We start from the raw sequence: 12,998 nt of genomic DNA on the forward strand, positions 1-12,998 counted from the left end.
ATTGTGAAAGATACACTTCTCAGATGTGATACGGCCTTTTCTGATTGCTGGAGACAGTGTTATGATGGAGCCATAATGTGTAATGTGTCTGGTAAATTTACTGGGGTCCAAGCCAGAGTGAAGGATCAAGAGCCGAGAGCGGAATTTGTGTATTGTGCTGCACATTTCCCTTAACCTTGCCACACAGGATGCCCTGCATAATATTCCAGAATGTCATGATATGTTTTCGATGGTGAAAGATCTCATCTATGCCTTCAAGGAGTCATCAAAGCATATGGCAGCATTAAGAGAGTTTCAGAGTGAAGGGGAGCCTTCTTTATGACCATTGTGCCCAACAAGATGGACACTAAGGATCAATAGCAGTAAATCACTGCTCCATAACTACAAGACCATGATGAACTGCCTAGATGAATTGAGTTACTCTTCCAATGAATTTGACTCAAAATGTAGTGGATTCTCAAAGCAACTTCAATCTTTTTCAACGTACTTTACATAAACAGTTCTTGTGAAAGCCATGGGTCCTGTAGAAGAAGCTAATGCAAAAATTCCAAACCCAAGCGTGTCATTGGCAAGCATTATGAAGAAAGTTGGCCTGTCACAAGATGTGTTGAGCAGGATATGCACAGACTCATCATACAATCACTTCTGGGAAACAACGGTAGAGAAGGTAAGAAATCTTTATTTAGATGATCCTACACTCCCAAGAAAATGCAAGCCACCGAGATGGCTCGACCATGGAAGCCTTCCTCACACCATCAGTGACCCCAAAGAATATTTTCATCAAATATATGTCGGGATCATTGATGCTTGCAAAGTTGCCATTGAACAGAGGTTTTCAACAGAAAGCTTTTACATTCACAGTAAAATTGGAGAAGCATATAACGGATGCAGCAAATGGCTCAAAACAGGATGTTGTCCCAAGAAGTGAAGCTTTTCATGTTGACATTAACATGGAGAGGCTCTCTCTTCATTTAGAAATGTTGAGTCATATTTGCAGAACAAGAAATTAGCAGCTTAATTTGGTGAGCGAAGTGAAGCAATTTCTGAAACAAAAGGAAAGCTTGAGTGACATGTCAGAAGTTACAATTCTTCAGAAATTATTCTACACGATTCTGACTACAACCTGCACCGCTGAGCGATCATTCAGTTGCCTGCACAGACTCAAAAATTATTTGCGAACAACAATGGCCCAAGAATGTCTAAATTACTTGGTATTTCTGCACATTCATAAGAACTCTACCTCTGAATTGGACATTGCAAGTCTCCTGGATGACTTCATTTCAAGAACTGACCGACAGAAAGTGTTTGCTGTCTCCTGAAGAACGTCGCAAATGAAGGGGCTATATTTGTTTTAATTTTAGAAAGTACTTGCTTTTGAGGGATCTTGATCCAAGAGTGCTTGGTTGTTTCCATATTCAGAGTATTAATAAAGTTGATATTCTTAGTTAAATAAGTTTTTTTTAAGATAGTGATATTGTGCAATATAGGGAAACTGTTAAATGTTTACTGTTTCCGGTCCATTTTTACATTATTTTAAAATATATATATTGGCTTACAAGGTGCGGGGGGCAGGACTTAGACCCATTCTAGGCACCACCAAAAATTATACAAACCTGCCACCCCTGTCAACAAGCATGTGAACAAGGGGGATCCTGTGAATATAGTGTACTTAGATTTTCAGAAAGCCTTTGACAAGGTCCCTCACCTTAAGCAAACTAAGCTGTCATGGGATAAGAGGGAAGGTCCTCTCATGGATTGGTACCTGATTAAAAGATAGAAAACAAAGGGTAGGAATAAATGGTAAGTTTTCAGAATGGACAGAGGTAAATAGTGGTGTCCCCCAGGAGTCTATACTGGGGCCTATTCAACATATTCATAAATGGTCTGGAAAAAGGGATAAACAGTAAGGTGGCAAAATTTGCAGAAAATCCAAAACTAGTCAAGATAGTTAAGTCCCAGGCAGACTGTGAAGAGCTACAAAAGGATCTCACAAAACTGGGTGACTGGGCAACAAAATGGCAGATGAAATTCAGTGTTGATAAATGCAAAGTAATGCACATTTGAAAGCATAATCCCAACTATACATATAAAATGATGGGGTCTGAATTAGCTGTTACCGCTCAAGAAAAAGATCTTGGATAGTTCTCTGAAAACATCCACTCAATGTGCAGGTGCAGTAAAAAAAAAAAAAAAAAAAAAAGGGGGGGGGGGAACAGAATGTTGGGCATCATTAAGACAGGGATAGATAAGACAGAAAATATCATGATGCCTGTATATAAATCCATGGTACACCCACATCTTGAATACTGCGTGCAGATGTGGCCACCCCATCTCGAAAAAGATACATTGGACTTGGTAAAGGTTCAGAAAAGGGCAACAAAAATGATTAGGGGTATGGAACGGCTTCCATATGAGGAGAGATTAATAAGACTGGGACTATTCAGCTAGGAAAAGAGATGACTAAGGGGGGGATATGAGAGAGGTCTATAAAATCATGACTGGTGTGGGGAAAGAAAATAAGGAAGTGTTATTTACTCCTTATAACACAAGAACTAGGGGTCCCCAAATGAAATTAATAGGCAGCAAGTTTAAAACAAACAAAAGGAAGTATTTCTTCACAGAATGCGCAGTCAACCTGTGGAACACTTTGACACAGGATGTTGTGAAGGCCAAGACTATAAGGGGATTCAAAAAAAGAACTAGATAAATTCATGGAGGATAGGTTCATCAATAGCTATTAGCCAGGATGGGTAGGGATGGTATCCCTAGCCTCTGTTTGCCAGAGGATGGATCACTGATGATTACCTGTTTTGTTCATTCCCTCTAAGGCACCCGGCATTGCCCATTGTTGGAAGACAGAATACTGGGCTAGATGAACCTTTGGTCAGGTCCAGTATGGCCGTTCTTATGTTCTTAATGGTGGTAGGTTTATTTATTTATTTTTGGTGTTCTGTTTTTTACTTAATTTACTAGCTATTTTAGTTTAAGTGCAGTTGACTATGGATACAGTAAGCATGTTTCTACATTAGTTGTATTAAATGGCTTTTATTTATATTGTATCACTGTCGCAATTTATCTGTACCAGGTTTATTTTAAAAGCCATTTTAAAAAAAAAACCCACAATCCTTTCCCCTCATTTCTGTTTTCATGCACAGCCAACACAAGAGACCGCAATTACTCTGAGGATTGTGTTACCACAGCAACCAACCGCTCTCCACACATATTTTTGTCACTCGGAGGAGTTACAACACGGGAGGAAATGACTATGACTTCCTCCTCTGATCTTACTTAGAAATAATTGTAGTCATCATGTTCGCAACTTTGTGATTTTTCTCATCAATTGAAACAAGTATGACAAGTCACAAATCCGGTATGTAATGTACTATACTGTACATACCACATGATATTAAGCTGGCTTATAAAATGTGCCTCCAGATGCTAAGTATTTAAATACTCTAAATGTACTATTACTATTTAATATGTGTATTAATGAAGCACCAACAACAGTGATATAGTTTTGAGATCCAGTGTCAAAACCCTTTTTGACTTGACTGTGAAAGTCACCATTGTATCTTAACTGCATATGGTTTGTGGAAGAAGAAGCATGTTATGATCCAGTGATCATTTCTGGTTCAGCGTGTGTCATGATTCCTGGGTTCTGTCCCCTGCTATGGCACTGATTTCATTCCCAGGGGCAAGTCACTTACTCCCTCTCCCACAGAGTATCTATAAATATTTCTCTCCTCCACAGGATTGTGTGAAGTGCCAGAGATGCTCAGATGAAAGATGCTGTAATAGATCAAATTATCATTAGTATTGCTTATTATTATGCAGAATTATAACAGAGCTATGCCCACTGCACTGAGGGGGAGATCCTCAGCTGGTAAAAATGATCATTGTTCAAATGAACAGATTTTGCTCTAGTCAGTCCACTCTTGAATGGATTGATTTTGTACTTCTATTCTTGATGCTGGGAAATGGGCCAAAACATAAATGTAGATGGGAAAGACGTGCATGAAATGCAAAGCCGGGTGGAGTTTCCTGTAAGCTCTATGCTGATCCCTGATGAGAAGTGGCACCCTTTATAGAAGATTGCCCTCATTCTTGTCCCTTCCTTCAAGGTCCTGAATCTCAGTGGACTTTACTCTAGCCAAGCAGCACCTATATTAATTTTGAGGCCAGAAACATTTGCCAGCACAGTTATGTTGGTTGGGGTGTGATTTTTTGGAGATGTTTCTATACTGCCTAAAGCCCCAATGTAGATGCAGTTATATCAGCATAAGTTTTTTTGCTGGTACAGCTTATTTTGCTTGGGGAACAGGTATAAGTTATACTCACCTAAGCACCTTATTGTTAGGGGAGAAAGTAACTTAAGGGACTTACCGATACACAGGGCTGGGGTCCTGAGCAGGGTGGGGCTCGGGTGGAAGAGGCGGGGCCTCGGGCGGAAAGGGCAGGACCTTTAAATTCCCAGGCCCTTTAAATCACTGCCACTACCTCAGGGTTCTGGGAGCTGGGCTCTGGTGGCGATTTAAAAGGCAAGGGGCTCCGGCTGCTGCTGGGAACCTAGGGCCCTTTTAAATTTCCTGGGGAAGCTGCCCCCTGCCAGTATGGTCAGCTGTGTATTGGCTCATACTGTACTGGCTTACTCTCATCTCTGCTCTTCTCTAGCTTTTCCCCATCACAGTACAAGCATGCTTCAGTCACTCCCATCTCACAAAATCCACCCTCAACCCTACTTGCCTTCCCAACTACCATCCCATATGTTTTCTCTTTTCCATCTCTAAGCTCATTGAACGCTGTCTAGTGTGCCTCTCCTCCAGTTAATTTTAGAGTTTCTCCAATACAGCTTCTGCCCCTTGCTTTCCACTGAAACCATTCTCAGTAAACCTTTCTAGACAAATCTCAGAACCAACGTTCCATCCTCCTCCTCCTTCAGCTAGCCGCCACCTTTGACACCATCAGCTATGCACTTAATCTTATCCTCCACTGGCTTCCAGGACTCTGGCCCCTTCTAGTACTCTCCTGCCCTCTAGCTGATCCTTCAGTGTGTCCCTCAGAGGATCCTCTTCATTCCTCCTCCCCCCAGCTTTCTGTGAGGGTTCTATAGGGTATTGTCCTTTGTTCCCTTCACTTCTCCCTCTATAAATTAGCTCTTGATAATCTCATTCATAAACACAAATTTAACAGCCATCTGTCGGTCGCTCTATGGATATTAGCCAAGGTGGTCAGAGATGCAACCCCATTAGCATTATTTCATTATCAGATTTTCTATTTGAAGGGCTTCATTCTGAGTTGTCCACTGCAGCTGCACATCCTGACCAGAAAGCTGAAGTGCTGTGAAAAAGATTACCATCACTGCCACAAGCTGGGTGCATGGTAAGTAGTTTATTTTTCCAGTGCCAATCTCTGCTGCTCAGTATAATGAAAGCCTGCATGGTGATAATGGCAGTGATAAGGATGATCCAATGGCTAGTACGTATTGAACCTGGGTCTCCCACAGGCTTCCTTTGTGATCTTGCAGTGTGTTTACACTGGAAATGCTAGAGTGACACAGCTGCAGCACTGCAGTGTGGCTGGAAGGGGTTCTTCCGTCACAGTAGTAAATCCACCCCTCAGAGGCAGTAGCTAGCATTCTTCTATTGACCTAGCACTGTCTACACTGGGGCATAACTACAGCTCTCAAGGGTGTGAATTTTTCACACCTGAGTGACATAGGTAAGTAGATCTAACTTTCTGGTGTAGACCAGCCCTTAGTCAAGTCATTTAATCTCTCTGTCCCTGGGCTCCCTATCTGTAAAATAGGGATAATAGAATTTGCCCACCTCAAAGGTTTAATTATTAAATAAACCTGAGAGTTTGATTATTAAATTAAAGATTGTGAGGCGCTCAAATACTAGGGTGACAGGGACCATATAAGTACCTAAGATACCTAGAGAAACTGTGCCTTGGAGATGCAAAATTGAACATCTCCATGGAGAAATTTCTATAGGGAATGTATTCCCAAATTGCAAAGCAGACTTTCTAAGGGCTGGTCTACACTTTAAAATTAGATCGGCCAAGCTATGTTGCTCTGGAGTGTAAAATATCTACATTCCTGAGCAATGTTGTTATGGCAACCTAAGTCCCCAGGTAGACAGCACTAGGTTGACAGAAAAATTCTTCCATCAGACTAGCTACTGTTCCTTGGGGAGGTGGATTAACTACATTGACAAGAGAACCCCTCCTGTCGGCATAGGTAGTGTCTCCATCTGAGAGTTACGCTGGCATGATGGCAGAATTTCAGGTTTAAACAAGCCCTAAGATACAAAACAAGATCATCATCAGGCAGAATAGGATGAAGGGGAAATAATTACTTTACAAATAAAGAACAATTAAAAAAAAAAGAATATTTATCTTCAAGACATTTAACTCCAGCCGAGTTCAAGATGGCATCTGAATGATACAATCTTCTTTCATTTTTTTCCTTATCTATATTTGATGATTATATTGGTGTTTGAACCTAACTTCTTTGAACTGTTTTCTTAGCTGAGTTTTGATGAACTGCATATTATCTGCATTCACCATGGGGATTTGCTAATGTTTCAGCAGAGTATTATTCTTGAAACAACAAATAGTTCAATAGGTGGAAGGACTGCATTATTTCAGTGGAGTTAAACCATCATAAAATAATGTAACAGAAGTGAATTAGGCCCAGTATCTCATGGTGTTGACCAAGTCTTGCCCAGCTATATTTCCCAGAATCCTAATTCCTGTTTGGGGGTGGTGTGTGTAACTATGTCACTATGATATAGTTGCTTTTCTGTGCACTGCACCTTTTAATTTCCACTAGATTGCTGTCTGCAAGTCAGCTTCCACTTTGTGTGTGGTCTGGATGCAGCCTCATACAGAGGAGATGTGCATAAAGGACTCCCTCATGAGACTTTGAATTTCTCGTTTGTTGTTGTTCTCCCTTAGTATAAAATAATTTGTTTAGACTGAAACTATATGGCTGCTATTTGAGTGTGTAAAATGTGACACTGGGCCTATTGGGACCAGGTCCCTTGTTAACCAATGAAAGTGCTGTCTGAAGTTATGGCGTCTTTCAAGATTGCCCTGAGATATAGTGTTTGCTTTTGAGCCCAAAGGGGAGGGAAGCCTGCCAAAGGGAGGAAGAGTCTCTTAAGCAGTATGCACTTCTACTTGGTTTCATTGAGTAATCCAAGGAGTTCTGCACTTATTCCAGGTATGTGGTCAGTCTGTATTTAACTGGGTGCAGGGAACATCCAATAGAGTTGATTGAGTTTCAAGAGACATTCTTCCCTTCCCCCTATGTAGTTAATAATGTTCTTAGATTATGTATTATTGTTTTATTAAAATGGAACAATATATATAGCTGTGCTGCATGGAAGAACCCACATTGCAAGCAGGGCTGGATTTAAGGACAGGTCACCCTGGCCTGAGGTGCCAGGCTTGGTGGGCGCAAGGTGATGTTTTTGTTGTTAGCGACAACAGGGAAAATAGAATGTTTGAAGTAAACTGTTTCAGGTGCTCTGTATATGGATTCATTTTATCAATTGAAAATGCCATTGGCCAGTGTTTGGATCTCTCTGATGCTGTGCTTCAGTTCGTGAGGGCAAAGGTGAGAAAAGTGAGCTGTTGAACTAAAGGACTAGGCTTAACATTCTCAGGCTGTCACCTACTGTAATAAGAAAAGGCCTACTTGTGGCACCTTAGAGACTAACAAATTTATTTGAGCATACGTTTTCATGAGCTACCGCTACAGTTCACGAAAGCTTATGCTCAAATAAATTTGTTAGTCTCTAAGGTGCCACAAGTCCTCCTTTTCTTTTTGCGGATACAGACTAACACGCCTGCTACTCTGAAACCTACTGTAATGTTATTTAATACTGGTGCACCCAATGCTGGTGCACAGTTCAATTCCTTGATGTTAGTATATTTCAGTTATTCTTAAAAATTAAAACGCTTCTAAAGGCTTAGAAGAAATGAATTTTTGTATCAGCTTCTATATGGCATGAATAAATACAGATGTACAGATCCTAGCATAAAAATTTATCATCCTATATGACAGGGATAAATCATGCATCAAAGTTGTGAAATGGGCTACAAATTCAATAAAAAATAAGGTATTCAAAAGCTTAATAAATGGCGGGGGGGGACACCGAAGACACTCCTTGCCTGGGGTGCCACTTGGTCTAGGGCCACCTCTGATTGCAAGAGCAGTTTAAGTATTCTGTAGTACTTTTTAGTGCTTCTTTTCAAACATTAATGCTTCTGTTTCTGGAACACATTCTGCACGGCCTTGAACTTCATGCAGCCCCACTGAATTACCCAGGGTGTTACTAAGTGAAATTGGGTGCAGAATTTGACCTCATCTTGGCATGGGTAATTTTTTAGCCTCACTCAAGTGACTGTGCCTTTACGTGAGCTAAGTGTTGGAAGGTACTGTCCAGGCTCCTCTCAATGATCCAGATTAATCTCTGTTGGAAAACTCCTGTCTTCAGTTGTGATGCATCAGGAACGAATTTGGACCCAGTAACTTCAGTGCTCAGGCCCACTACAAGGATGGCAGAAGAAATTAAGATAAAATTATGGATTCCTGATGACACACTATTGGAGTCTGCCAGACACTATCTTGTTATTTTAGCAACAGTTCTGAATAAAAAAATCAACATGATCTGTCTGGAGTATAGACTCACTCATCAATTAGGGAACTCTCAGATTCTGTATTTGCACCATTTGTAATGATGAGAATGCTAGTTGTCATTTGGCTTATGTTCTTACACAATGTGTTATGTTTCTAAGGTGCTAGAAGCCTCTGCTTATCAGAGGCACAACAACATCTCGGAGAAACATCTTGGGAATAGGAGCCAGGAGCTTTGTTATTAAGTTAATGTGTGACCTTGGGCACATCACTTAGGGCAAAATCTTCAAAAGTGGCCACAGTTTTTGGATGCTCAACTTGAGACATCCAGGGATGGATTTTCAGAAGTGCTGAACCACCTCTATTCCCAGCTGAAGTCAGTGGCAGCTGTGAGTTCTTCGCACCTCTGAAAATCAGCCCTCCAAAGTCTAAAGTTGGCACCAAGACATCAAGACATGCAAAATCAGAAGCCACTTGGGAAAACATTGACCTTCGTTTCTCATGCTTTGGTTTCCTCTCTGTAAAATGTGAGAAACACCCACAATAGCTACCTCACTGGACTTAGTCCGGTAATGTTTGGAGAGTGCTTTGAGATGATCAGCAAGTGCTAAATCTGTTTTAGAAGGACTGTTAATTACAGCCCTTTCAACAGTACACTTAGCCTATTAAATATGGACTTGCTGACCTCAGAGCCTGGTGGATTTTGCTTTATACCTATCTGTGAGATATATGGAGGACCATTGTACGCTATGCTTCAACACTGCATCTACAAAGAAAACATATTTGCTTGAAAGAGCTCTTTGATTATCAGACTTGGTCTGAGTGGAAATAATGGGATTGTTTTGATTAAAAAATAGCAGTGCTTCATGCCAAGCCATTTGTCTGTGCCAGCAGGTAGAGTACAGCAGGTGACTGATCCACTGAGTTGTAATCATAGCAGAGGTTTTGTTGATTAAGGGGGTGAGGGGCAGGGGAAAGAGACTTTTATAACACACAAAAATCAATTATAGGGCTTCTATTGTACATTAGAGAGAAATCTCTCTGCTGTGCTCAAAGGGCTGCCTTCACCACTGTGTCCTGGTTACAACATGGTGGTGTTCTGACATGTTAACAAAGTCTGGTCTGATGGTGTAAACAGGTGCAAACCACATGGTAACTGTTTCTGAATCGCTAACATTAGCTTTTAGCAAGTCTATAGCATGATTGAGGAACATGATTAAAACACTATTTGATCCCCCACTATGCCCCAAGATGGGACTGTCTGAAATATTGTGGGGTGACAGCGAGGTAAATGTGTCCCTAAGGACGGTGTTAATTTCAGCATAATTATGTCCAGAGATACTGCTGTCATTGCTGCCATAGAATCCTAAGTGCAGATGGGATCTTAGTTATTAAAGCTTATGAGGTGGGGTAAGGGGAGGAATATAACCTATCATAAGACACCCATCATGTATTCAGTGACTCTCAACCAAAATACAGTGAGTGCTCCCTAGTGCATGCTGTGTAATGGGAAACCTTTAAGTTGAGTTGTGTTATAGCCCCCCTATTGGTCTAAGAGCAAATTGTTGTATATGCTACACTTTCTATTCTCAAAGTGTACACATTCTTCCTCTGCTTTACAAGAGAAAGCCCAAGAGATAGCAATGTTGGCTTCTTATTTTCAAGGACACTGTGCTGCCCTAATGAGTGTGACATTGGCTTTGCCAGTGGACTGAGGCGATAGACAGTTGTCAGAACTTCCAGGGGTGCAAATCTAAAAAGATCTTTCAAATTAAGGTTATTTGCTGTTCTCTGAGCTATTGCTTGCCCTGCCATTCCAGCTTTTGAAGTTGCATCAACATATATATGTTGGAGTGTCAAATAAAAACCATCCCAAGATTTCACCTTCAAATCTTCTGAAAATGTGTTGCTTAACTTTCTATATTGGAATGAGCTAGGCAGTGTGTATGGATAGAATCGGCCCTGCTAATCTGTGTCTCATAGTCCCCACGCTGCTAATGGGAGATTCTCCTTTAGCTTGTCGTAAGGGCCTGTGTTCTTGGAACAGGAGGATGTGAGTTCCAGCCTCACTGCTGCTGTGAGTTACCTGGTGTGCAGCAAGATGGCAAGGATGAAGTCCGAGGTTAGCCCCACATTTATCACAATATGATACTGCTATTGCTTAGGATCTTTGGAAGCTTGTGAGTTTTCATTTAGAAGTGAATATAAATGATCCACCTGTAAGGGTTTAAAAAAATTAAGATGTGATGCTTTCATGAGGTTGACAAAAATTAGTAAGAGGAAAAGCATGCAGCAGTAATGTGCAGAGTGTATGTACCCAGCAACTTGCTCTCTCAAAGGATGCGTCATGGTCTGAGGTTCACACTATGTGTTTAAAATTATATTTCAAACTCAACAGGAACAACTGCCAGCTAACTAGTCTTGATCCAGGATCACAACTGCTGGAGGATGTCAGCAACATGATATTCAATTACATGGGCAGGACATTTTAACCTTTTATATCCTGGCTACAATCTTATGTTTGCAATGAACAACATCCATCACTTCTGTGTTTGTTCTTAGTGTGCTTCATTTCTGAACTGCCAAGAGGGTCGTTTCTTATCTCCAAGGGATCTGCTGTGGATTAAATTCATCCCTTTGTTCTCTACGTAACAGAGTTGTTGGCAGTCCATTTTCTTTCCTCAGTGGATGATAACGGAAGGGAACTTAAATCCTTAACAACATGAGGTATCTATAGTCCTCCTCTGCTCTATTAAATTTGTTGACTAATTTATACAATTATAAATATATATATATATATTGCTGTTTGCCCTTTATTTGATGAGCAGTTTCTTCTTGTGTGTTCAGGTAAGTTACAGGTGATATTCACCTCTTGCTACTGCATGCAGTTCTGCAGGCTTCTTCCAGCTGCTGGCACCCCCTTTAAGTTGTCAGCCTTGCTTGGCAGGCCTTCAGTGATTCAGCCCTCCAGCCAGGTCACACAATCAAAAAGAACTCCTTCTGGGGTAGCAAAGAGTCCAACAAAACTGTCTGTCTGGCCTCACTAGGGTCTACATCTCCAGCTCTGGGCCCTTAAATTCAGCCCTTGACTTGGGCTTCCAAATTAGCCTTGTCCCCATCTTGAGTTTTACACCACTTTGCTGAGGGGAGCGGGGGAGAGGGACACAGGCCTGCCCACTTCTCCAGGTTCCAACCCAGGAACCCTATAAGCAGCAGCCATGTACTGCTTGCTCAAATTCATTACTACTTCCATGGGCCTCTTCCCACCTTGCCCCTTTATCTTCATCCCTTACCTTAGGGTTAAAGTTCTCAGGTACTCTATCTCCCAGCTTCAGCAAATGCAGCCAGAACCAATCTCTGGTTGTCCCTCAAGCCCCTTTGCCAGACAGGCGCACCATTCCTCATTCTTCTGGTCTCGGACAGAAACTGACCTGTTATAGCCCTGCAGCTCCTTTTATCTGAGCATACTGGGCTCTGATTGGCTGCTTCTGTGCAGCCTCTCTGGGCAGGCCTGGAGGACTCATCTTCACTGTGCCTTTCCTGGAGCAGTGTATAGTTTGACTGTGGGTCCTCCAGCAGCGGGCCACAAAGGGCCTCGTACATCCTGTTACAAGGTAGCTCAGTGGTGAGGTCAACATAGGTATTTTTTAAATGCCATTGAAATGTTTATTAAAATTCACTGTGAATATTCATCATAATCCATTGTGACAGATGGATTTATATCCTCCAATGTATAAGAGAGAGAGAGAGGGAGAGGAATCCACTACATCTCTGTAGTGCTCCAGAAGTAATGGAAACAAATGGGATGGGAAGGAGAGAGGTTAGAGTATAAAACCCTGATAAATTCTAAGCATAAATCTGATGGCCGTGGAGCGGACTTAAGAAAACCCAGTGGTGCTTATCAAAGCTCTCCCCACATGAACTGCACTGGATTGGACACACAAAAGATTACGCAGATATCAAAAATAGGATCACACCGGTTCTGTTGGGCTCTTTGGCATTGGCTTCCACTCAGTGGGACTTATATATGCACCCTAGGCTCCAGTAGTCAACTGGGACTCTATTCCCCCATGGTGAGGCTGGAATGCTTCCCTGACTTGGCTGGGCTCTTTGAGCTCAACTATCCTGTAGTGTAGTGAGTTTGGCCTCCAGGAGCTCTATTCCTCTCCTCAGACTTGCTGCGTCTACTGGTCAGTTTGGGGGTGAGAGGGCAAGAGGTTGTGGTGCTCTCACAAGGGCTCTATTCATAACAAAAGCTCTACCCACTTGTGGCACCAAAGTGAGATACAGTGCTCAGTAAATTAGGCAGATCTTCATAATATGATCTTGTTTCCTCTTGTTTTTTGCACTCTAG

General features: G+C 41.7%; 1 long non-coding RNA gene across 1 annotated transcript; it reads right to left on the bottom strand.

Moving 5' to 3' along the window:
* Window positions 1-8,132: 8,132 nt before the first annotated feature.
* LOC119855407 lies at window positions 8,133-12,048 on the bottom strand. Its single transcript, XR_005292866.2, has 3 exons — window positions 11,938-12,048; window positions 10,731-10,861; window positions 8,133-8,557 (listed from the first exon to the last, which is right to left on the bottom strand). It is a non-coding gene; the product is annotated as an uncharacterized LOC119855407 (long non-coding RNA).
* Window positions 12,049-12,998: the final 950 nt, after the last annotated feature.

Source organism: Dermochelys coriacea, chromosome 5, assembly GCF_009764565.3.
Source record: "Dermochelys coriacea isolate rDerCor1 chromosome 5, rDerCor1.pri.v4, whole genome shotgun sequence".
In the NCBI taxonomy this organism is placed as follows: domain Eukaryota; kingdom Metazoa; phylum Chordata; order Testudines; family Dermochelyidae; genus Dermochelys; species Dermochelys coriacea.